General features: G+C 42.8%; 1 protein-coding gene across 3 annotated transcripts in view; it reads left to right on the top strand.

Moving 5' to 3' along the window:
• Positions 1-26,487, top strand: part of LOC121538633 (OTU domain-containing protein 5-A) — a 122,603-nt gene that overhangs the window by 45,610 nt on the left and 50,506 nt on the right. The gene's annotated exons all lie outside the window — the stretch shown is intronic.

Genomic DNA, 26,487 nt, shown 5'->3' with positions numbered 1-26,487 from the left:
GAGTTGCAGTTAGTTTCAGAATGGGTGGCAAGGAATAAATTACACCTACATTTTTCAAAAACTGAAAGCATTGTATTTGGGACAAATCAATCACTAAACCTTAAACCTCAACTAAATCTTGTAATAAATCATTTGGAAATTGAGCAAGTTGAGGTGACTATGGATTGTAAACTGTCATGGTCAAAACATATTGATGCAACAGTAGCTAAAATGGGGAGAAGTCTGTCCATAATAAAGCACAGCTCTACCTTCTTAACAGCACTATCAACAAGGCAGGTCCTGTTCAGTCGTGTGGTCAGGTGCCTCAAAAAAGGACTCATGAAAATTGCAATTGGCTCAGAACAGGCCAGCACGTCTGGCCCTTGGATGTACACAGAGAGCTAACATGTCAATCTCTCCTTGCTCAAAGTGGAGGAGAGATTGACTTCATCACTACTTGTATTTATGAGAGGTATTGACATGTTGAATGCAGCGAGCTGTCTGTTTGAACTTCTGGCGCACAGCTCGGACACCCAGGCATACCCCACAAGACATGCCACAAGAGGTCTCTTCACGGTCCCCAAGTCCAGAACAGACTATGGGAGGCGCACAGTAATACATAGAGCCATGACTATATGGAACTCTATCCACATCAAGTAACTGATGCAAGCAATAAAATTAGATTTAAAAAACAGATAAATACACCTTATGGAACAGCGGGAGACTGTGAAGCAACACAAACATAGGCACAGACACATGCATACACACACACACGATAACATACGCACTGTACACACACGTACACATGGATTATGTACTGTAGATATCTGGTAGTGGTGGAGTAGGGGCACACAGTGTGTTGTGAAATCTGTGAATGTATTGTAATGTTTTAAAAATTGTGTAACTTCCTTAATTTTGCTGGACCCCAGGAAGAGTAGATGCTGCCTTGGCAGCAGCTAATGGGGATCCATAATAAATACAAATAAAACATTTAATTTGACCGTTCCTTGTGGATTGATGCCATTCTCTTTTACGTTTTACTTTGTAAAAATAAGTTGTTACGGGACGGTTTGATTTATTATACCTCTATCACATGTATTGTAAGTGAACCGAAAACATGCTAGTAGGCCATTAGAATAATGCAAAACATATCCTTGACTCTATCCAAGTTGTTAAGCGAGGGGAAACAAACGATGCCAGTCAGCCTGTGCATCTTGTGTACATGAAGAGATGGGCGCATCACTTCATCAAATCCTCCTTCAGAGTCACGTTCAGGTAAAACTTTTTGATTTCTATATAGTATTTGAAAGAGCATATTCTGCAGTTGCTCTAGCTACTACGCAAAGACTAGTAACATAATATACTAAAATTATTTTATTCTGTTTTCTTTTAAACACATTTTTCTATTTCCACAATGTTTCTTTAGACCTGCCAAAATTAAATAATAATGGACTTTAGGGCTGTCCCCAACAACAAAAAAATCTTGGTTGACCAATTGCAAATCTTGGTCAACTTGTTCGTTCGACCAATTGATTGGTCAACATTTTTTTTACATGAATTTCTCCATATATTGACACATCCTATGTGTTTTAATGAAATCATTTTCACTGAGCTTGTCTGATGCTTTAAGCACACGGTTTGATTAAATAATTAAGACACACAAATGACTAAAGGGGGTCCGACCAGCAATTGATTTGATTGCTGCCGGGCTGGGCTCAAACTTGCTGCACAAAAAAAAGACGGCGAGTGACTGTGACTAGCACCTGTTGTCAATCTCTCGTCCCTTCTGCAGCGACCACCACACAACATCAAATTGCTTATTGCGCTGTCCGTGTTGCTGAAGCTGCAACATAATTACAGCCATTTCTGACTGAAAAGTTACGTTACCGAAATCCCTAATTTGTTTAGGAAAAACATTTCCTATTCCCTCAATCAACCCTTGCTCTCTTTACTTGACACATTTATGCATGGCATGCAAGTGACCAAAGACCTATCTCGAACGGGACTAGTATTACTAGAGAACATTGGTTATGTAATTATTACGCCAGAATGGCTATTATTCCACAGAACGATTCAGATGGGATCGTTTTTTTCCAAACTGCCCCCTGTAATTCTATTTTTTCCCATAAATTGACAGTTACAGTGGGGAAAAAAGGTATTTAGTCAGCCACCAATTGTGCAAGTTCTCCCACTTAAAAAGATGAGAGAGGCCTATAATTTTCATCATAGGTACACGTCAACTATGACAGACAAAATGAGAAAAAAAATCCAGAAAATCACATTGTAGGATTTTTAATGAATTTATTTGCAAATTATGGTGGAAAATAAGTATTTGGTCAATAACAAAAGTTTCTCAATACTTTGTTATATACCCTTTGTTGGCAATGACACAGGTCAAACGTTATCTGTAAGTCTTCACAAGGTTTTCACACACTGTTGCTGGTATTTTGGCCCATTCCTCCATGCAGATCTCCTCTAGAGCAGTGATGTTTTGGGGCTGTCGCTGGGCAACACGGACTTTCAACTCCCTCCAAATTTGTTCTATGGGGTTGAGATCTGGAGACTGGCTAGGCCACTCCAGGACCTTGAAATGCTTCTTACGAAGCCACTCCGTTGCCCGGGCGGTGTGTTTGGGATCATTGTCATGCTGAAAGACCCAGCAACGTTTCATCTTCAATGCCCTTGCTGATGGAAGGAGGGTTTTTTTTCACTCAAAATCTCACGATACATGGCCCCATTCATTCTTTCCTTTACACGGATCAGTCGTCCTGGTCCCTTTGCAGAAAAACAGCCCCAAAGCATGATGTTTCCACCCCTATGCTTCACAGTAGGTATGGTGTTCTTTGGATGCAACTCAGCATTCTTTGTCCTCCAAACACGACGAGTTGAGTTTTTACCAAAAAGTTCTATTTTGGTTTCATCTGACCATATGACATTCTCCCAATCCTCTTCTGGATCATATAAATGCACTCTAGCAAACTTCAGACGGGCCTGGACATGTACTGGCTTAAGCAGGGGGTCACGTCTGGCACTGCAGGATTTGAGTCCCTGGCGGCGTAGTGTGTTACTGATGGTAGGCTTTGTTACTTTGGTCCCAGCTCTCTGCAGGTCATTCACTAGGTCCCCCCGTGTGGTTTTGGGATTTTTGCTCACCGTTCTTGTGATCATTTTGCCCCCACGGGGTGAGATCTTGCGTGGAGCCCCAGATCGAGGGAGATTATCAGTGGTCTTGTATGTCTTCCATTTCCTAATAATTGCTCCCACAGTTGATTTCTTCAAACCAAGCTGCTTACCTATTGCAGATTCAGTCTTCCCAGCCTGGTGCAGGTCTACAATTTTGTTTCTGGTGTCCTTTGACAGCTCTTTGGTCTTGGCCATAGTGGAGTTTGGAGTGTGACTGTTTGAGGTTCTGGACAGGTGTCTTTTATACTGATAACAAGTTCAAACAGGTGCCATTAATAAAGGTTGCTTGTTTGTAGGTGACCAAATACTTATTTTCCACCATAATTTGCAAATAAAATCATAAAAAATCCTACACTGTGATTTTCTGGAATTTTTTTTCTCAATTTGTCTGTCATAGTTGACGTGTACCTATGATGAAAATGTAGGCCTCTCTCATCTTTTTAAGTGGGAGAACTTGCACAATTGGTGGCTGACTAAATACTTTTTTCCCCACTGTATGACGGAAGCCTGGAGGTTTTTATTCTAGGCGTGAAGATAAAGTATTTCAACGTGTCCAGGTGATAGGGCCACACTGATAACTCAGAGTCTAAACCATACCAAACCATATTTCCTATAGTGTTGCCATAATTTTTGAATTGAGGAAGTGTGATCTTAATCATTAGGATATTTTGGCGATCCGCAGTACGTCCTAAATGCCCCCCAGCCTTCAGATGCGAGGTAAACAGTGCAATTGCACTTGAGATGCATGTTAAGGCTGTGGATGAGAAAGCACAGTTATATGCTGCTGCTTTGAGATCTATTAACAGCAATGGTTGCATTAAATAGTCTCAATATTTTTTACTGATGCATTTGGCAATATTCAATTCATACGCACAAAATATATAAACAAAATCATTCACCGTGAAAGTTGATAGGCTACATTTAGGCCGTTCATATATAGCTTATGCGCAGCACTTAGTTCAATTTATTGAATCAGTTATTTTTTTATTGCGCAAAGTGCAAGCAACTCCTGTCAAACTCAGACATTTCTCTCAAAACACAGGGATGTCGATTCGCACTGGACTAGTATTATCAGAGGACCTAAGAGTTCGCCAAAAAACAGTAGGTTATTATGGCTGAAGTTGTTACTCTCCTGCCATGTAAAAATTACTGACATGGCAGATTCGGACAGCACAAAAATTATGGTGTTTTTTGCTCGTGCACATAATTACATTACCCGACCTCCTCCAGTAAAACTATTCCAGTCCGAATAGGGCACAATAGGGCCTGACCTATAGCATATCATAATCACATCAATAAATGTCCAGCCGGCTCTTACAGAATGACTGGAATGTGGTTTCTCTCTTTATTTCAGTTAAGCATGTATAATTTTTAATTGGCGAGTATTATAAAATACTTCACTTATCCGTTCCAGTTGTGGCTGTTTAAAGCCAATCTGTTAGTATTTATGCTAACATATGGTTGTTATGTACGTGGGTAGTATATTCATCTGTTGCTGTCAATGCCTCTGTGTCCGAGTGTCCTTCTACACATTCATATTGTAGTGGGCTCTTTGAAGTAGCGTGGGCCATGGTTGGTTATGGGTGATTCCTTGGTATGCATTATATTACATACTGTGTTGTTTTTCGCCTAAACTTCTCTCTGTACAGCGTATTGGGTTATTGTCTCCGTGCTTTCTAAACAGATACTAGAGTCTCTATGGTGGGGGATGTCAAACGGAGTGTCTGAGTGGTGTGTGTCAAACGGAGTGTCAGAGTGGTGTGTGTCAAATGGAGTGTCTTAGAGGTGTGTTACGAACCCCCCTTACCTGGTTGTCTAGGTCTTAATTTGATAAATATTGAAAGGAAATGACAAAAACCTGCCTCTGAGAGCCAGGCTACCATGCCAGCTGTTATGCCCCCTGGTCAAAAGTAGTGCACACTATGTGGAATAGGGTGCAATTTGAGACGCACCCTGGGATAGCCCCTGCTACAGACCAGCACTAATGAATTATACCACACACTGTCCATGGACAAACAGATGAATAGACTTACCCCTGTCTGGCATGGTCCTGACGCACGCACGCACGCACGCACACACACACACACACACACACTACAGGACAGACATACACACGCACCATCCTGCCAGGCAGCACCTCTCTCAAACTCTCCCTGGGAATTCCTGTCTCTCACTCCATGTTTCAGAAAGTGCCTGTCTGCTCTGTCACCCTGCCATGTGCTCTTTAAGCTGCCTGCCTGTCTGCTTGGTGTAAATCAAGTCAAGGGGGTATGAGTGTCTGGTCTGGTCTGGTCTGACCGGGTGTATAGGGTTCAAGCCAGTACTGTGTTTGTGTATCAGTTAGTATAGTGAGAAAAATAATGTCCACAGGACAAGGGAACTCCATACTTTATTCTTAGTGACGATTCTTATTGTTCTGAAAATTCTTCATCAAGCTCCACAAACACTGCTCTTATATCCAAGAAGCATGAGAACAAAAACAGAACCACAATCTGAAAATATAGTATGGTCTGAAAGGAAGAAAATGAAATAAAGGTCTGACAGTAGCTTATCAAGTAACACGTGATTTGTAAATATCTGCAGTACCTAATGGAGATGGTTCTTAATCACTTTGATTTCAGCCAGTACACTAGTACACGTTTCTTCCTCTCAGTGATGTAGTACACGTTTGTTCCTCTCAGTGATGTAGTACACGTTTCCTCTCCCTGCAGGTTGGTCCATGTGGTCACTAGGCCTTTGGCCACACTCGGAGTACATTCACATAGCACAGACAAAGGAAGAGTAGCTGCTGCCTTGGCAGCAGCTAATGGGGATCCATAATTAATAAAATATAGAGTACACTCGCACACACAGTAAACACAGAGTACACACACACACACAATGAGTACACACACACACAGAGTGCACACACACACACAGAGTGCACACACACACAGAGTGCACAGAGTACATACACAGAGACTTGAAAAGCTGCAATATTATATGCCTTACAGTGACGTGGCTGGATGACTCTGCACACATACAGAGGACTCACACATAGTACAATCCTTCCCTAGTCCTACATTCGGCAAATCTGACCATGACTCTATTCTCCTGCTTCCTGTTTACAAACAGAAGCTCAAACAGGACGTACAGTGAGGGAAAAAAGTACTTGATCCCCTGCTGATTTTGTACGTTTGCCCACTGACAGAGAAATGATCAGTCTATAATTTTAATGGTAGGTTTATTTGAACAGTGAGAGACAGAATAACAACAAAATAATCCAGAAAAACACATGCCAAAAATGTTATAAATTGATTTGCATTTTAATGAGGGAAATAAGTATTTGACCCCCTCTCAATCAGAAAGATTTCTGGCTCCCATGTGTCTTTTATACAGGTAACGAGCTGAGATTAGGAGCACACTCTTAAAGGGAGTGCTCCTAATCTCAGTTTGTTACCTGTATAAAAGACACCTGTCCACAGAAGCAATCAGTCAATCAGATTCCAAACTCTCCACCATGGCCAAGACCAAAGAGCTCTCCAAGGATGTCAGGGACAAGATTGTAGACCTACACAAGGCTGGAATGGGCTACAAGACCATCACCAAGCAGCTTGGTGAGAAGGTGACAACAGTTGGTGCGATTATTCGCAAATAGAAGAAACACAAAATAACTGTCAATCTCCCTCGGCCTGCGGCTCCATGCAAGATCTCACCTCGTGGAGTTGCAATGATCATGAGAACGGTGAGGAATCAGCCCAGAACTACACGCGAGGATCTTGTCAATGATCTCACGGCAGCTGGGACCATAGTCACCAAGAAAACAATTGGTAACACACTATGCCGTAAAGGACTGAAATCCTGCAGCTGCCGCAAGGTCCCCCTGCTTAAGAAAGCACATATACATGCCCGTCTGAAGTTTGCCAATGAACATCTGAATGATTCAGAGGAGAACTGGGTGAAAGTGTTGTGGTCAGATGAGACCAAAATCGAGCTCTTTGACATAAACTCAACTCGCCGTGTTTGGAGGAGGAGGAATGCTGCCTAGGACCCCAAGAACACCATCCCCACTGTCAAACATGGAGGTGGAAACATTATGCTTTGGGACAGGACAACTTCACTGCATCAAAGGGACGGTGGACGGGGCCATGTACCGTCAAATCTTGGGTGAGAACCTCCTTTCCTCAGCCAGGGCATTGAAAATGGGTCGTGGATGGGTATTCCAGCATGATAATGACGGCCAAGGCAACAAAGAAGTGGCTCAAGAGGAAGCACATTAAGGTCCTGGAGTGGCCTAGCCAGTCTCCAGACCTTAATCCCATAGAAAATCTGTGGAGGGAGCTGAAGGTTCGAGTTGCCAAACGTCAGCCTCGAAACCTTAATGACTTGGAGAAGATCTGCAAAGAGGAGTGGGACAAAATCCCTCCGGAGATGTGTGCAAACCTGGTGGCCAACTACAAGAAACGTCTGACCTCTGTGATTGCCAACAAGGGTTTTGCCACCAAGTACTAAGTCATGTTTTGCAGAGGGGTCAAATACTTATTTCCCTCATTAAAATGCAAATCAATTTATAACCATTTTTGACATGCGTTTTTCTGGATTTTTTTGTTGTTATTCTGTCTCTCACTGTTCAAATAAACCTACCATTTAAAATTATAGACTGATCATGTATTTTTCAGTGGGCAAACGTACAAAATCAGCAGGGGATCAAAAACTTTTTTCCCTTACTGTACCAGTGACTCGCTAAATACAAAAGTGGTCCGATGAAGCAGTCGCAAGGACTGTTTTGCTAGTACAGACTGATATATGTTCAGTGATTCATCCGATGGCATTGAGGAGTGTACCACATCAGTCAGGGGCTTTATCAATAAGTGCATGGACGACGACTTCTCAACAGTGACTATACGAATGTATCCTAACCAATAACCATGGATTAAAGGCAGCATCTGCGCTGGGCTAAAGGCTAGAGCTACTGCTAACAAGGAACAGAACAGGACATGGACATGGACGCATACAAAAAAAGCCAGCTACAACTTCCAACAAGACATCAAAGCTGCAAAAATACAATATAGGAAGAAGGTGGAATCCTATTACACCGGCTCCGACGCTCTTCGTATGTGGCAGGGCTTGCAGACGGTAACGGATTACGAAGGGAATCCCAGCCGTGAGATGCCCAGTGATGCAGAACTCTCAAACAAGCTCTTTTATGTTTGCTTCAATGAATACAACACTGAATCTTATGTGAAAGCTCCTGTTCCTCCGGATGACTGTGGGTAAAACTTTTAAACAGGTTAACATTCACAAGTTTGCCAGGCCAGACGGAATACCAGGGTGTGTTGTCAAAGCATGCACAGACTAGCTGGCAAGTGTCTTCACTGACATTTTCAATCTCTCCTTGTCCCAGTCTGTAATCCCAACATGTTTCAAGGTGACCACCATTGTACCTGTTCCCAAGAACTCCAAGGTAACCTGCCTAAATTGCTATAGCCCTGTAGCACTCACATCTGTAGTCATGAGGTGCTTTGAAAGGCTGGTTATGACACAACAACATCATCATCCCAGGCACCCTGGACCCACACCAATTCACATACCACACCAACAGATCCACAGATTACACAATCTTAATTGCACTTCACACTGCCCTCTCCCAGCTGGTCAAGAGGGGGAAACAACTATGTGAGAATGCTGTTCATAGACTACAGCTCAGTGTTCAACACCATAGTCCCCTCCAAGCTCATCACCAAGCTGGGGACCCTGGGACTGAACACTTCCCTCTGCAACTTGATCCTGGACTTCCTGATGGGCCTGCCCCTGGTGGTGAGGGTAGGCAACAGCACCTCCAAGCTGACCATCAACACGGCGGCCTCTCAGGTGTGTGTGCTTAGTCCCCTCCTGTGCTCCCCGTTCACCCACAACTGCGTGGCCACGCACGACTCCAACACCATCATAAAGTTTGCTGATGACACGACAGTGGTAGGCCTGATCACCAAAGGCAATGTTAGCCTACAGGAAGGATGTCTAGAGACTTAGCAGTGTGGTGCCAGCACAACAACCTCTCCCTCAACATCAGTAACAATAATGAGCTGATCGTGGACTACAGGAGAAAGAGCGGAGACACGTCCCCATCCACATCGACAGGGCTGTAGTGGAGCAGGTCGAGAGCTTCAAGTTCCGTGGTGTCCACATCACTAAGGACTTAACATGGGCCACACACACCTGCACAGTGGAAGAGGGCACGCATCTTGCCTCTCAGCAGGCTGAAAAGATTTGGCAGGGGCCCTCAGATCCTCAAAGTTCTACAGCTGCACCATCGAGAGCATCTTGACTGGCTGCATCACCTCTTGCTATGGCAAATGCACCGCCCTGGACTGCAAAGCCTACAGAGGTTGGTGCAGACAGCCAGTACATCACTGGGACCGAGCTCCCTGCCATCCAGGACCTCTCCATCAGGCGGTGTTAGAGGGCCTGAAAAATGCCATATGTACCGTATTTGAAAAATACCATTGAAACAATTTCTCTGAAGTTTTTCAATACATTTTAATATTTGTAGCTACTTTTTATGTAGCTCAGTTGGTAGAGTATGGCGCTTGCAACGCCAGGGTTGTGGGTTCGTTTCCCACGGGGGGCCAGTATGAAAATTTATGCACTCACTTAACTGTAAGTCGCTCTGGATAAGAGCGTCTGCTAAATGACTAAAATGTAAATGTAAAATGTACATACAAAAGTATGTGGACATCCCATCAAATTACTGGTTTTTGCTATTTCAGTGACACCCGTTGCTGACAGGTGTATAAAATTGAGCACACAGCCATGCAATCTCCATAGACAAACATTGGCAGTAGAATGGCCCGTACTGAAGAGCTCAGTGACTTTCAACGTGGCACCATCATAGGATGCCAACTCTCCAACAAGTCAGTTTGTTAAATTTCTGCCCTGCTAGAGCTGCCCCAGTCAACTGTAAATGCTGTTATTGTGAATTGGAAATGTCTAGGATCAAGAACAGCTCAGCCACGAAGTGGTAGGCCACCCAAGCCCACAGAATGAGACTGCCAAGTGCTGAAGTGTGTAGCACGTAAAAATCGTCTGTCTTCGGTTGCAACACAGACTACCGAGTTCCAAACTGCCTCTGGAAGCAACGTCAGCTATTGCATTCTGGAGCAGTGGAAACGCGTTCTCTGGAGTGATGAATCAAGCTTCACCATCTGGCAGTCCGGCGGATGCCAGGAGGACTCTACCTGCCCGAATGCATAGTGCCAACTGTAAAGTTTGGTGGAGGAGGAATAATGATCTGGGGCTGTTTTTCATGGTTTGGGCTAGGGCACTTAGTTCCAGTGAAGGGGAATCTTAATGCTACAGCATACAATGACATTCTGGACGATTCTGTTGACTTTCTAGATTATTCTGTGCTTCCAACTTTGTGGCAACAGTTTGCGGAAGGCCCTTTCCTGTTTAAGCATGACAATGCCCCTGTGCACAAAGCAACGTCCATACGGAAATGGTTTTCGGGATCGGTGTGGAAGAACTTTACTGGCCTGCACAGAGCCATCAAACACCTTTAGGATGAATTGGAAGGCCGACTCCGAGCCAGGCCTAATCGCCCAACATCAGTGCCTGACCTTACTAATGCTCTTGTGGCTGAATAGAAGCAAGTCCCTGCAGCAATGTTCCAAAATCTAGTGGAAAGCCTTCCCAGAAGAGTGGAGGCTGTTAAAGCAGCAAAGGGGGGACCAACTCCATATTAATGCCCATGATTGTAGAATGTGAAGTTCAACGAGCAGGTGTCCACATACTTTTGGCCATGTAGTTTACCTGCAGTCAATTTGTGCAATAGGTAGGGAGATAAAGCAGATTACCGTAAAGCAGATTACCGTAGTTCTCCAGAACAGTTGAGACAGTCACGTATTTGTTTGTAAATTGCACAATGGGAGAAAAGCGTAAGCAGGTGAGTCCAGCTGTGTATTGACAGGGGTCTCGTTTTATATTGAAAGTCAAATATATTTTTTAGGGCTGTCAAAGTTAACGCGTTAATAACGCGTAATGCTTATATTTTTAATGCCGTAAAATGCCGTAGTTTGACCCCCTGAACCATCCATAGTTCAAATTCAAGCCCCGGTGTCATGTAAAATCTTCCCAGCGTAAAATAGTTCCCAATCGTTCTGATTGTGACGTCATGTTTTAAAATTTCTCACAGCGTGAACATTTTCCCAGTTCAATAATTGCACGTGCGTCTCTTTGTGGATGGCTGAGATCGTGTGGATGTTTTTCTCACATCCTCCCATAGTACCCAAGTCTTTGCAATCGCAAAAGTCTCTCCTCACATCAAACCTCAGCACTTTGAAATGCGAGTCCGGGTGTTTATATGCTGACATCACGCCTCAACAAGCTTCTGATTGGTCAGTGTCAATACTCCTGGCCACCATTGATTGGCAGATCTGGGAACCAAATGCGCATGCCCACAGAACAGTTTTTCAGGTTCGAGGGAGGGTGTGAGAAAACAGCTGCATGAACTCAGCCATCTACATAAAGAGATGCAGATGCAATTATTGAACTGGGAACATTTTCATGCTGGGACAATTTTTACAGCATGACGCCACAATCAGAACGATTGGGAACTATTTCACACTGGGAAGATTTTTACATGACACCCAGCAGCCGATGCATTAGTTTGACAACCACTTTACTAGCTAGCTACTTGTATGACTGAATGATAGAGAATGCTATTAATGGGCTTTTAAATGGCAAATTCAATTTCAAATCCATCCCAGATGGCTCTTTGGATAAAACCAAAGTAATGTTGCTAACATGGGAGATCACTGGACTTCGGTCAGTAAGCACAACTACCTTGGGGTTATTGCGCACCACAAGAGATGAAAACTGGAAACTGCATTCACACGCTCTGGCTGTAATGAAGACAGAAGAGGTACTATGCTGAAACGGGCGCAGAGCATTTCATGGATCTAGCAAAGCAGTGGAACATTGAAAACAAAGTTATCACACATTGCACAGACATGATTGCAGCTGCGAGACATCTGCCTTTTGAACGCCTGCCCTGCACCGCGCAGTCTCCAAAGGTCCATTACAGTGTCCCTACAGAACAGTGGGTTTGACAATGCCCTAGCCAAATGCTGAAAAATTGTTGGCATTTCAAACACAGCCCACCAAACGCTGCAGAGCTAGAACAACAGCAAGTTGCAAATGTGCTAAAGGTGTCACTCGCACAAGATGTCACAACAAGATGGAATTCTACTCTGGAAATGGTAGAGCGTGTCCACAGAAACCAACAACCACAGAGATGCTCTGGCCCAACAGAAAACAAACATCATCATGCAAACCACAGCTGAACTGGAGACACTGCAGATGCTGAAGGCACTACTGGAGTCATGCAGGTAATCTTCTTTATCTCACTATTAGTGTTATAATAAGAATTGTTTTGTGTGTGTGTGTGTGTGTGTGTGTGTGAGAGAGACTCACCATTGACTGAAGTGATTTTGAATTATCTTTCACTGCAGGTACTTGACTGAACTTCTGGGAGGAGAGAAGTAAATTTCCTGCTCAGTGGTGTTGCCTGCTTTGTGTCATCTCCTTCTGGTGATGGAGAGCTCCAATGATGACCCTTCCTACATAGTAAGATTCAAGCTGACATTCACAACAGACCTGGAGAAACGGAAGGAAAACACCAACCTCACATGGCTGAAGATCGCCATGGCACTCGACCCAAGGTTTAAGGACCTGAAGTGCCTTCCCAGACCTGAGAGGGGTGAGGTGTGGGCTTTGGTCAGCAACTTGCTGAATTAAGAGAGGCCTGCACAGCAACCTGATAAAGCAACAGAATCCAAGCCACCAAAGAATAAAGCTGCCCTTTTGTTGAGTTCTTCTTAGTGTGACTCTGATGAAGAGGAGGAGTCCATTGAGGAATGTGTGGAGCGTTACAAAGCAGAGCCCAGCATCAACATGGAGGACTGTTAACTACAGTGGTGGTCAGAGCATACAGGGGCAGACACCAGGCTGGCCTGCATTGCACGAAGGTACCTGGCAAGCCTGCCAGATCAGTACCTTGTGAGAGGTTGTTTTCACTCTCTGGGCATATCGTACAAAATAAGCTTTATCTGAAAATGTCAACAGGCTTGTTTGTCTTTGCAACTGGCTCAGGGAAAATAAATAGGAGGACAGCTTAAGTGAATGGTCACAGGTTTATGCTCTGTGGAATTCATGACATTGTTCGACAGGTTTCTTTTCTTTGTATCCATAGAGCCAGTTCTTTTTTTCTTATAGCCAACCCTCCAATCAGTAATTGGGAGAACAATCATTTGGAATGACTGAATCTTTAACTGTGTGTGTGTGTGTGTGTGTGTGTGTGTGTGTGTGTGTGTGTGTGTGTGTGTGTGTGTGTGTGTGTGTGTGTGTGTGTGTGTGTGTGTGTGTGTGTGTGTGTGTGTGTGTGTGTGATAATTTATGAGGAAGCATTACTAGGCCTACTGGGAGCATTAGTAAGTTACAGGACTTTTGAATTGCTTAACTTTTTTATGGTGAATATGCTATTAAAAACATTCTGATACAGAATATTTTTTGTACTTCAGACCCTACATGCCTATAACTCAATACACTGTTTCTTTTTCTTTTATTTAGCACCAAATGTGAGCAAATACAAAATTAGCGATTAATGGCAATTAACTACAGAATTTAATGTGATTAATCACGATTCATTATTTTAATCGTTTGACAGCCCTTGTTTTTTTGCTTCAAGATAGTGATCAGGGACGTGCATCTATAGTTTTCCTTCACAGAAAAATACATTAGTGCAACACATTCGGCAGAAAATGGCTTCATTTTCATCAGATGACAACAGAAGTGCAACGCTATTTGTCTGGCAGCCACACAAGTAAATGAGCTTACAATGAAAAAGCAAGGTCTTTTTTACAAAAATGATGCATGGCCATCATATTTCTAATGTTTATCATAGAATGAATGTAGCCAGCTACATTTCCTAATATTTTGCTTAAAGTTAATCTTGCATTTTACCAGAGAAAAGTAGTCTGGCTACACCTAGAAAAGTACCAGAGAAAAGTAGCTACTCATCAGTCAGAGCACTGTCTGCTGATAGAATGCCCGTTCGTGAATTCTCATCGCAGTGGAGAAGTGCAACTGAGGCACAAAATTAGTCTGATGCCGAGCAGAAATGACAATAAGAAGCATTTTAGATCTGCGTTTACAAAACAAAGGAAGATATTTCTTATGCGTTTTGTCTTTTTTTCCTGCGTGAAGAAATGAAGAATTCTGCGTTAACGCGACACCTAAGTTTAACTTGCTAGTTTTCTAAGTGGGTGGCTGAATTAATAAGGTGATGGGGCATCATATTGTTCACTTTTTGTTGTGTTTGAGAAGTCAAAGCCCTTTGGATAAGTTACCTTTACAGCTGCCACTGCTATCTTTCGATTTCCTTGCATTTTTTTATTCTCTCTGTTCTCGGTTCATCTGCTCCACCCCAATCTTTTCCGAGCCAAGCAGGCAGGCCTGTTGCCCTAGCGACTCCAGACTCCACACAGACACAGTGTGTACAGATGCTGCTCCAGAGCCAGTACTGTTCTTCCTTCAAACAAGCATGCGTCAAAACTTTGTTCATTTGCACAATGTCTCTCTTTCACATTTGCTTGTAAATGTCCAAACTCACCAAAAATTACATTCGGTAGCGCCTACCTATATATGTATAACTTTATGAGCTGGATTGCCTGTCTTTGCAATGAATTTATTTTCGTTTGTGCTCATTAGCATATTTAGCTAGCAGCCTCCATGAAAATTCGCTATTACTTGTGCTAATTTTGTTAGCATTCTGGTAATAGACACCCAATGGGCTTTTGTTACGTTTTTGGGCGCCCACTTGTGTACTAAGCCGGTAATACCGTAAATCCTGGGATTTAGAGAAGGATGGTATGATGATATGAAAATGTGGATACCTCCCAACCCTATTACCCAGACTATCTGCACTGACATTATCTTGCACTGACTCAATGCACACTCACTAGACTATATACTGTATACACATTATATACACTCTCACTCAAACACACTACACTGACACACTCACAAAAAACTCACACACGTACGCACACGCATTCCGACACAACACAAACACACATATACACACACTTTTACACTCATCATTAGTATTGCACGGTATACCAATACTTCGATACTTTTTCGATACTAGAACATAAAAAACTTTTCATTACTAGAATACTTCTGTCAAATGTGTCTCACAGATAAGGTCTGTCTATCAGTGCAGCCGATGTCTCCCGCGGAGCGCACCGTGCCTGCGCCTCATATTCATTGCTAGCCTGCACTGGGAGACTGGGCTGCAATGTTTAGCTCACCACTCCTGCTGCACAGAAGTTAAAACACTTGAATAATGCGACACGGCATGTAGAATCTTTGAAACTGTTAATTACTGTTCGCAAAACAATGTCCATACAGGCTAGACCACTTTACAATGGAAGAAGATACAGGTAGCTTCCAGCTGTGTAGAATAACTTTCCTTGCTATCATACAGCTGAAATTAACATCCATTCACTACCCTAGTACTTTGTGATAATATACAAACCATATTACAAAATATGCTGATTTCAAAGCTGATTTCCACCAAAAACTTTATTCATTCACTTAATCGTCTCCCTCACGTTTCTCTCCCTCAGCCAAAGATCCGAGGGCCCATGTCAAATCTTTTCAGCTTTCTGAAGGGGAAGAGGCACTGCCATGTCCTCTTCACGACTGTATGGGTGTGTCTGGACCATGTTAAGTTCTTAGTGATGTGGACGCCAAGGAACTTGAGCTCTTGACCCGCTCTACAACAGCCTTGTTGATGTGGATGGGGGTGGGCTCTCCCTTCTTTATCCTATATTCCACGATAAGCTCCTTGGTTTTACTGAAGTTGAGGGATAGTTGTTGTCCTGGCACCACTCTGTTATTCTCTGACCTCCCGGTAGGCTCTCATCGCCGTCGGTAATCAGGCCTACCACCATCATGTCGTCGGGGGGGCCCCGGTGTAGAGGGTCAGCGTGGCTGAGGTGTTGTTGCCTACCCTCACCACCTGGGGGCGGCCCGTCAGGAAGTCCAGGATCCAGTTGCAGAGGGAGGTGTTTAGTCCCAGGGTCCTTAGCTTAGTGATGAGCTTTGAGGGCACTATGGTGTTGAACGCTGAGCTGTAGTCAATGAACAGCATTCTCACATAGGTGTTCCTTTTGTCCGGGTAGGAAAGGGCAGTGTTGAGTGGAATAGAGATTGCGTCATTTGTGGATCTGTTGGGTTGGTATGCAAATTGGAGTGGTTCTAGGGTTTCTGGGATGATGGTGTTGATGTGAGCCATGACCAGCCTTTCAAAGCACTTCATGGCTACAGACGTGAGTACTACGGGTCGGTAGCCATTTAGGCAGGTTACCTTGGTGTTCTTGGGCACAGGGACTCTTGTGGTCTGCTTGAAACATGAAGGTATTACAGACTCGGCCAGGTTGAACATGTCAGTGAAGACACTTGCGAGTTGGTCAGAGCATGCTCAGAGTACACGTCCTGGTAATCCGTCTGGCCCTGCGGCCTTGTCAATGTTGAACTGTTTAAAGGTCTTACTCACACTAGCAATGATAGGGATTGGAATATTAAATAAAATTTATAGTAAGTATAGTATTTAAAAAAGGTTAAAATGATATAACAAGAAAAGATAACAAGCAGAATAATGCATCTTCAAATACAACTACCGTATTTTCCGCACTATAAGGCGCACCGGAGTATAACATTTACATTTACATTTTAGTCATTTAGCAGACGCTCTTATCCAGAGCGACTTACAGTTAGTGAGTGCATACATTATAATTTTTTAGAATTGTTTTTTTATTTGTATTTTTTTATACTGGCCCCCCGTGGGAATCGAACCCACAACCCTGGCGTTGCAAACGCCATGCTCTACCAACTGAGCTACCTCCCTGCCAGCCATTCCCTCCCCTACCCTGGACGACGCTGAGCCAATTGTGCGCCGCCCCATGGGTCTCCCGGTCGCGGCCGGCTACGACAGAGCCTGGATTCGAACCAGGATCTCTAGTGGCACAGCTAGCACTGCGATGCAGTGCCTTAGACCAGCCGCAGCAGCTAAATTGAATGATATTGAATGATGTGTACATATATAAGCCGCACTGGACTATAAGCCGCAGGTGTTTTAATGTTTAATTACCATATATAAGCGTTCGTGCACAGAGGGGATTGTCGGGAAAGAGACAAACTGTCTCGCTCTCGTAATGTCTGTCTGTCTTGCTCTCGTTCTGTCTCTCGTTCTGTCTCTCGTACCACTCTCGGTTCCACTTTTACTTTTGCGCGCTACCTGTCTCACTCTTTTCCGGCCTCCAGCTTTTCCTGCTGGAGCCCGCCGCTTAAAGGTGGGGGGCGCGGACCGGTCATAGAGCCCATAGAGTTAAAGTTGGTGGACTGTAACCTGTAAAAATCCATAGATTAGCCGCACCGTTATATAAGCCGCAGGGTCGAAAAATGGGGAAAAAAGGCGCTGCTTATAGTCCGAAAATTACGGTAATTAGAACATGGCTTTTTTGGCAGGCAATTGTTGTTTTGGCGGACGGTTGTTGGGCTTGGTCCTGTGTTCTCCCTGGCGTCCTTTCCCCCTTGCGGCAGGTGTGGGATGTGGGTGCGTTTGCACGCTCTGCCCATTTCCTCCGCAGTCAACCATGTGGTGTGCATTTTTGTTTTTGGAAAGGTGCGGTGTTAATTGAGTGAGAGGGGAAATGGTTGCATATCCTAGAGCCGATGGGTGTCTATGAGCAGGGGTAGTGAGAGAGAGCTTTCAATTTTGTGTAGATGAGGGATATATATTTTTAAATATAGTATACATCTAATCTAATTTTTTATTGTCCTATCATGATGGAAAGATCCCCAACCCTATATCCTGGACACCCGCCTGAGTGACCCATATACCAAAGACAAGTTCCCATCTCTTTTATGGACCTGCTGTGAGTATGCAGCCTAAACAGAGAAATAAATGCGGTCAGAGACCTACTTGAGCAGCACCACCCCCTCAAGATTCTGAGCCTGCCTGGCAGGGTTGGTCCTATTGTATGGGATGGACCACGGTAATTATTTGCTAGGATAATAATTGCTTGTCAATAAATTAAATGTAATACAATGGCAATCCGGGTTATATGTTAAAATCCTACGTATAAACTGCCGACATTATTACACATATTAATGATGGAAAATAAGATATGCAAGATATTTGAATAGATATATATTTTTAAATAGTTATATATAGAGGTGACAGCATTGGAAATGCTTTTGGCGGTTAATCTGCTTCTGTTTGGTGCGTGGCACTGTGTGCTGTTTTCGATGGATGGGTCCTGGCCTCTCGGGGCCCTAGGGATCCGGAGGGATGTGGGTGGGATGCCGATCACTGGGATGACGGCTCAACTTGGGATGGGGAGGGGCTTTAGCGGGGGAATTAGTGGAGAACAATTGAAGGGATACTTAGTATCAATACAAATATCATGGTACAGCTATATGGACACTCAATCATTACGGTATTTTTTTATGGTAAATTTACAAACATATATAATGATAAATGGACTTGAAACTTGTATCTCATTATGGTGTATGGTGAAATAAGTATAGCCAGTTATAATTGTAATGGCTTAGCTGATAATAACAAAAGAAGAACAATATTTACATGGCTCAAAGAGAAGGAATATAATATCTATTGTTTACAGGAAACTCATTCAACAATTCTAGATGAAGTTGCGTGGAAAAAGGAAAATGGGGGGGGTGAAATATATTTCTCCCATTGGCAAAGAAATTCAAAAGGGGTGATGATATTAATTAATAGTAATTTCGATCCGAATGTGCAAATTGTCCAAATAGATACGCAAGGTAGATGGATTATTTTAAATATGTTATTGGACAATAAACAGATATGGCTCATTAACATTTACGGACCAAATAATGATGATCCACACTTCTTTGACAATATATATAATAAATTATCAACCCTGCAAGCAATTCAAGACAATATTATTATGGTGGGGTATTATAATACTGTTTTAAATAGCTCAATGGACCGTAAAGGAAATCACACCACAAACAATCACCCACATGCTCTTAAGGAAATCGTGAATGTCATGGATACATTAGAACTAGTAGATATATGGAGGCTTAAATATCCTGATCTAGTGAGATATACATGGCGGAGACTCAATCAAGCTAGTCGTCTTGACCTCTTTCTTATCTCATTCTTGTTGGCACCAAAAGTTTAAAAAGTGTTGATAGGGGACAGAATGCGGTCGGACCATCATATAATTGGCATGTACATTACTCTTACTGAATTTCCACATTGGCGAGGATATTGGAAATTTAATTAAAGCCTATTGGATGATAATTTATTTTTAACTAGGACAAAGGAATTTATAACTGACTTTTTGGCGACATAACATAGGTACAGCAAATCCCCTTATTGTATGGGACACCTTTAAATGTGCCTTTAGAGGCCATGCAATTCAGTACTCATCTCGAAAACAAAGGCAATTTAGGTCAAAAGAGTTTATACTAACAAAGGAAATAGAAAGTCTAACAGAACAGATAGATGGCAATAAAAACTGTAACATAGACTAAATTAGAGGAAAAAGAAAAAGAAATGGAGAAACTTATTCAAGAAAGATCAAGTGTAATATATTATAAAAATAAAGCAAACTGGATGGAATATGGGGAAAAATGCACCAAATTATTTTTTCATCTTCAACATAGGAATGCTACCAAAAATAAGTTAATGAAATTGGTTACAATTGACGGAGTAACCCATGATTCACCAAATTATATTTTGAAGGAGGAAACAAGGTACTTTAAGCATATGTTTTCGTTTCAGTCGCCTCCATCTCCTCTAACTGAAGCTAATTGTAGAGATTTTTTTTTCTATTGATATTAATAATATAATAATAATATGCCATTTAGCAGACGCTTTTATATTGTAAAATTAACAGCCAAACAGAAAGACTCATGTGAAGGAGGAACTTCTGGATGCAATTAAAGACTTTAAGTCTGGGAAAACTCCAGGGTTGGATGGCATACAGTGAGGGAAAAAAGTATTTGATCCCCTGCTGATTTTGTACATTTGCCTACTGACAAAGAAATGATCAGTCTATAATTTTAATGGTAGGTTTATGTGAACAGTGAGAGACAGAATAATAACAAAAAAATCCAGAAACACGCATGTCAAAAATGTTACAAATTGATTTGGATTTTAATGAGGGAAATAAGTATTTGACCCCTCTGCAAAACATGACTTAGTACTTGGTGGCAAAACCCTTGTTGGCAATCTCAAAGGTCAGACGTTTCTTGGAGTTGGCCACCAGGTTTGCACACATCTCAGGAGGGATTTTGTCCTACTCCTCTTTGCAGATCTTCTCCAAGTCATTAAGGTTTCGAGGCTGACGTTTGGCAACTCGAACCTTCAGCTCCCTCCACAGATTTTTTATGGGATTAAGGTCTGGAGACTGGCTAGGCAACTCCAGGACCTTAATGTGCTTCTTCTTGAGCCACTCCTTTGTTGCCTTGACCGTGTGTTTTGGGTCATTGTCATGCTGGAATACCCATCCACGACCCATTTTCAATGCCCTGGCTGAGGGAAGGAGGTTCTCACCCAAGATTTGATGGTACATGGCCCCATCCATCGTCCCTTTGATGCAGAGAAGTTGTCCTGTCCCCTTAGCAGAAAAACACCCCCAAAGCATAATGTTTCCACCTCCATGTTTGACGGTGGGGATGGTGTTCTTGGGGTCATAAGCAGCATTCCTCCTCCTCCAAACATGGCGAGTTGAGTTGATGCCAAAGAGCTCGATTTTGGTCTCATTTGACCACAACACTTTCACCCAGTTCTCCTCTGAATCATTCAGATGTTCATTGGCAAACTTCAGACGGCCCTGTATATGTGCTTTCTTGAGCAGGGGGACCTTGCGGGCGCTGCAGGATTTCAGTCCTTCACGGCGTAGTGTGTTACCAATTGTTTTCTTGGTGACTATGGTCCCAGCTGCCTTGAGATCATTGATAAGATCCTCCCATGTAGTTCTGGGCTGATTCCTCACCGTTCTCATGATCATTGCAACTCCACGAGGTGAGATCTTGCATGGAGCCCCAGGCCGAGGGAGATTGACAGTTATTTTGTTTCTTCCATTTGCGAATAATCACACCAACTGTTGTCACCTTCTCACCAAGCTGCTTGGCGATGGTCTTGTAGCCCATTCCAGCCTTGTGTAGGTCTACAATCTTGTCCCTGACATTCTTGGAGAGCTCTTTGGTCTTGGCGATGGTGGAGAGTTTGGAATCTGATTGATTTATTGCTTCTGTGGACAGGTGTCTTTTATACAGGTAAAAAGCTGAGATTAGGAGCACTCCCTTTAAGAGTGTGCTCCTAATCTCATCTTGTTACCTGAATAAAAGACACCTGGGAGCCAGAAATCTTTCTGATTGAGAGGGGGTCAAATACTTATTTCCCTCATTAAAATGCAAATCAATTTATAACATTTTGACATTGGATTTTTGTTGTTGTTATTCTGTCTCTCACTGTTCAAATAAACCTACCATTAAAAGTATAGACTAATAATTTCTTTGTCAGTGGGCAAACGTACAAAATCAGCAGGGGATCAAATACTTTTTTCTCTCACTGTATGTATGTATGTATGTATGTATGTATGTATGTATGTATGTATGTATGTATGTATGTATGTATGTATGTATGTATGTATGTATGTATGTACGTACAGTGGGGAGAACAAGTATTTGATACACTGCCGATTTTGCAGGTTTTCCTACTTACAAAGCATGTAGAGGTCTGTAATTTTTATCATAGGTACACTTCAACTGTGAGAGACGGAATCTAAAACAAAAATCCAGAAAATCACATTGTATCATTTTTAAGTAATTAATTTGCATTTTATTGCATGACATAAGTATTTGATCACCTACCAACCAGTAAGTATTCCGGCTCTCACATACCTGTTAGTTTTTCTTTAAGAAGCCCTCCTGTTCTCCACTCTATACCTGTATTAACTGCACCTGTTTGAACTCGTTACCTGTATAAAATACACCTGTCCACACACTCAATCAAACAGACTCCAACCTCTCCACAATGGCCAAGACCAGAGAGCTGTGTAAGGACATCAGGGATAAAATTGTAGTCCTGCACAAGGCTGGGATGGGCTACAGGACATTAGGCAAGCAGCTTGGTGAGAAGGGAACAACTGTTGGCGCAATTATTAGAAAATGGAAGAAGTTCAAGATGACGGTCAATCACCCTCGGTCTGGGGCTCCATGCAAGATCTCACCTCGTGGGGCATCAATGATCATGAGGAAGGTGAGGGATCAGCCCAGAATTACACGGCAGGACCTGGTCAATGACCTGAAGAGAGCTGGGACCACAGTCTCAAAGAAAACCATTAGTAACACACTACGCCGTCATGGATTAAAATCCTGCAGCGCACGCAAGGTCCCCCTGCTCAAGCCAGCGCATGTCCAGGCCCGTCTGAAGTTTGCCAATGACCATCTGGATGATCCAGAGGAGGAATGGGAGAAGGTCATGTGGTCTGATGAGACAAAAATAGAGCTTTTTGGTCTAAACTCCACACGCCATGTTTGGAGGAAGAAGAAGGATGAGTACAACCCCAAGAACACCATCCCAACTGTGAAGCATGGAGGTGGAAACATCATTCTTTTGGGATGCTTTTCTGCAAAGGGGACAGGACGACTGCACCGTATTGAGGGGAGAATGGATGGGGCCATGTATCGCGAGATCTTGGCCAACAACTTCCTTCCCTCAGTAAGAGCATTGAAGATGGGTCGTGGCTGGGTCTTCCAGCATGACAACGACCCGAAACACACAGCCAGGGCAACTAAGGAGTGGCTCCGTAAGAAGCATCTCAAGGTCCTGGAGTGGCCTAGCCAGTCTCCAGACCTGAACCCAATAGAAAATCATTGGAGGGAGTTGAAAGTCCGTATTACCCAGCGACAGCCCCGAAACCTGAAGGATCTGGAGAAGGTCTGTATGGAGGATTGGGCCAAAATCCCTGCTGCAGTGTGTGCAAACCTGGTCAAGACCTACAGGAAACGTATGATCTCTGTAATTGCAAACAAAGGTTTCTGTACCAAATATTAAGTTCTGCTTTTCTAATGTATCAAATACTTAAGTCATGCAATAAAATGCTAATTAATTACTTAAAAATCATACAATGTGATTTTCTGGATTTTATTTTCTGGATTTTTTAGATTCCGTCTCTCACAGTTGAAGTGTACCTATGATAAAAACTACAGACCTCTACATGCTTTGTAAGTAGGAAAACCTGCAAAATCGGCAGTGTATCAAATACTTGTTCTCCCCACTCTACGTACATACATACATACATACATAAATACATACAGTGAGAGAAAAAAGTATTTGATCCCCTGCTGATTTTGTACGTTTGCCCACTGACAAAGAAATGATCAGTCTATACTTTTAATGGTAGGTTTATTTGAACAGTGAGAGACAGAATAACAGCAACAAAAATCCAATGTCAAAATGTTATAAATTGATTTGCATTTTAATGAGGGAAATAAGTATTTGACCCCCTCTCAATCAGAAAGATTTCTGGCTCCCAGGTGTCTTTTATACAGGTAACAAGCTGAGATTAGGAGCACACTCTTAAAGGGAGTCTCTCACAGTTGAAGTGTACCTATGATAAAAATTACAGACCTCTACATGCTTTGTAAGTAGGAAAACCTGCAAAATCGGCAGTGTATCAAATACTTGTTCTCCCCACTGTATATATATATATTTTTTTAAAACATGGGGGATTGGTAGTGATGCAGACAATTACACTGATAGAAGTTACAATCGATCTGCAATATTAAGCTGATTTACCCCCCTCCAAAAAAACTAAAAAATAATAGTTATTTTACTCACATCGCCTACGGCGAGCGTGATCACACAGTCGTCCGGAACAGCTGGTGCTCTCATGCATGCTTCAGTGTTGCTTGCCTCAAAGTGTATATAGAAGTAATTTAGATCATCTGGTAGGCTTGTGTCACTGGGCAGCTCGCGGCTGGGCTTCCCTTTTGTTGTCCGTAATAGTTTGCAAGCCCTGCAACATCCAACAAGCGTCGGAGCCGATGTAGTAGGATTCAATCTTAATCCTACTTCTGGTTGGGGTACGTACTGTCACTGTGGGGACAACGTCATCGATGCACTTATTGATGAAGCCGGTGACTGATGTGGTATACTCCACAATGCCATCGGATGAGTCCCCGAACATATTCACTGGTACTTCCAGCTTTAGTTTTTGCTTGTAAGCAGGAATCAGGAGGATAGAATTATGGTCAGATTTGCTAAATGGAGGGCGAGGGAGAGCTTTGTACGCATCTCTGTGTGGAGTAAAGGTGGTCTAGAGTTTTTTTCCCCCCTCTTGTTGCACATATAACATGCTGGTAGAAATGAGGTAAAACTGATTTAAGTTTCCCTGCATTTAAGTACCCGGCCACTAGGAGCGCCGCCACTGGATGAGCATTTTCTTGTTTGCTTATGGCATTATACAGCTTGTTGAGTGTGGTCTTAGTGCTAGCATCGGTTTGTGGTGGTAAATAGACAGCTACGAAAAATATAGATGAAAACTCTCTTGGTAAATAGTGTGGTCTATGGCTTATCATGAGATACTCTACCTCGGGCGAGCAAAACCTCAAGACTTCTTTAATATTTGATTTTGTGTACCAGCTGTTATTGTCTTACCGGAGGCATAAGATATTATTTGTTAATGTCCCGTTGGTAGGATAGTCTTGAACGGAGCTCATCCAGTTTATTCTCCAATGATTTCACGTTGGCCAATAGGACGGATGGTAGAAGCGGGTTACCCACTCTCCGACTAATTCTCACAAGGCACCCAGACCTACGTCCCCTGTATCGGCCTCTTCTCTTCATGCGAATGACGGGGATTTGGGCCTGGTCCGGTATCTGGAGTAAATCCTTTGCGTCCGACTCGTTTCCATTCCGGTGTTGCCGAGGTGGTGCGCTCAGGAGACCGGTGAATCAGAGCACTGGAGGGGAGCAACAGGAGGAGACGTGACAGTATGTTTGGTTCTACAAAGCTGTGTCCATAACATTCAATAATCAATTAATTGCATTCATTCTTGCACCATGCGATCAATTATCAGTTCTAAACATGTATTTTTCTTCTCTATGCTGCCTGCAGCATGATCTGTTTTCCTGCGCACATACGCCTGTACAGTACCTGCTTGACAGACAGTTGTTGGTCGGAGCATGTCTCTGGAGCCGCTGAGCCCGAGGAGCGTATATCAAACTTGCTGTAGGACTCATTGCAGCCAGCAAGTCAAACCAATGTATAAAATAAACGAGTCACTCAGAAAAACAACTCATGACTCTAGTCAGTAAAAAGAGTTGTTCAAAAATAATGAATAATTGACAAACAAATTTCACAAATGTCTGTCCCCACCCTTCTAGATTAGGTTGAGACTGACCAAGAGTAAATTGATCAAGAATTTCTCAGTCTTTGCGGCTTTAGCATGTGACTTGGCGGAATGAAGCTGATGCTCATTTGCATATTCAGTGCTCATAGAGGAAAAAGGGGGCTATTTGGAGGCTGTGGAGAGAAACCCTTTTAGCTTTGTTTGTAGTGGGCATAATATTTATAATGTATGATATTATAAATACCTCACGTGACACCTAATAAGACTAAGCAATTAGCCCGTTAAATTAGTTGTCTTTATCTGACTCCATAGGATAAATAGGAATATGCAAGGAGATGGTTACAGTAATAGGCAATGAAGAAATGTCTGAGAATAGAATTCTAAATACTTTGTAAAACTAATGTATTCACATACAAGGCATAAAGCTTAAGTTACAAGGCATTAGCAAGCATTACAAGGTATATTTCTAAGCATGGTCAGAGAGAGAGAGAAATCATAGCCTCAAAGGCAATGCCCCAAAAGTTCATGGGGTGGAGAGAGAAGGAAAGAAAGAGTATCTCACCACAGCAGGTCAGGAACAAATAAGAGAAAGAACAATTCATCTTTGACCCTTTTATAAGCATCTGAGTTGTTTGGTTTCAAAACCTGAGTTGTTGACCAATAGTATTACTGTAAAGTTAACCTCTAATCAGATATTAGACTTGCATGATGTAACCTCTGTTTCTCAAAGGTGTGACAATGGGGGTTGGCAAGACCAATACAGAGAATGTTGAATTTCTTAGACAACACATAGCAAATTATTGCATACAGTTGAGAAGAAGAGTTACTTCTGGGGCTGTCCTACATGATCTATTGATCATATCAGTG

This window comes from Coregonus clupeaformis, chromosome 24, assembly GCF_020615455.1.
Source record: "Coregonus clupeaformis isolate EN_2021a chromosome 24, ASM2061545v1, whole genome shotgun sequence".
In the NCBI taxonomy this organism is placed as follows: Eukaryota; Metazoa; Chordata; class Actinopteri; order Salmoniformes; family Salmonidae; genus Coregonus; species Coregonus clupeaformis.
This window is presented reverse-complemented; position numbering and strand designations above follow the sequence as displayed.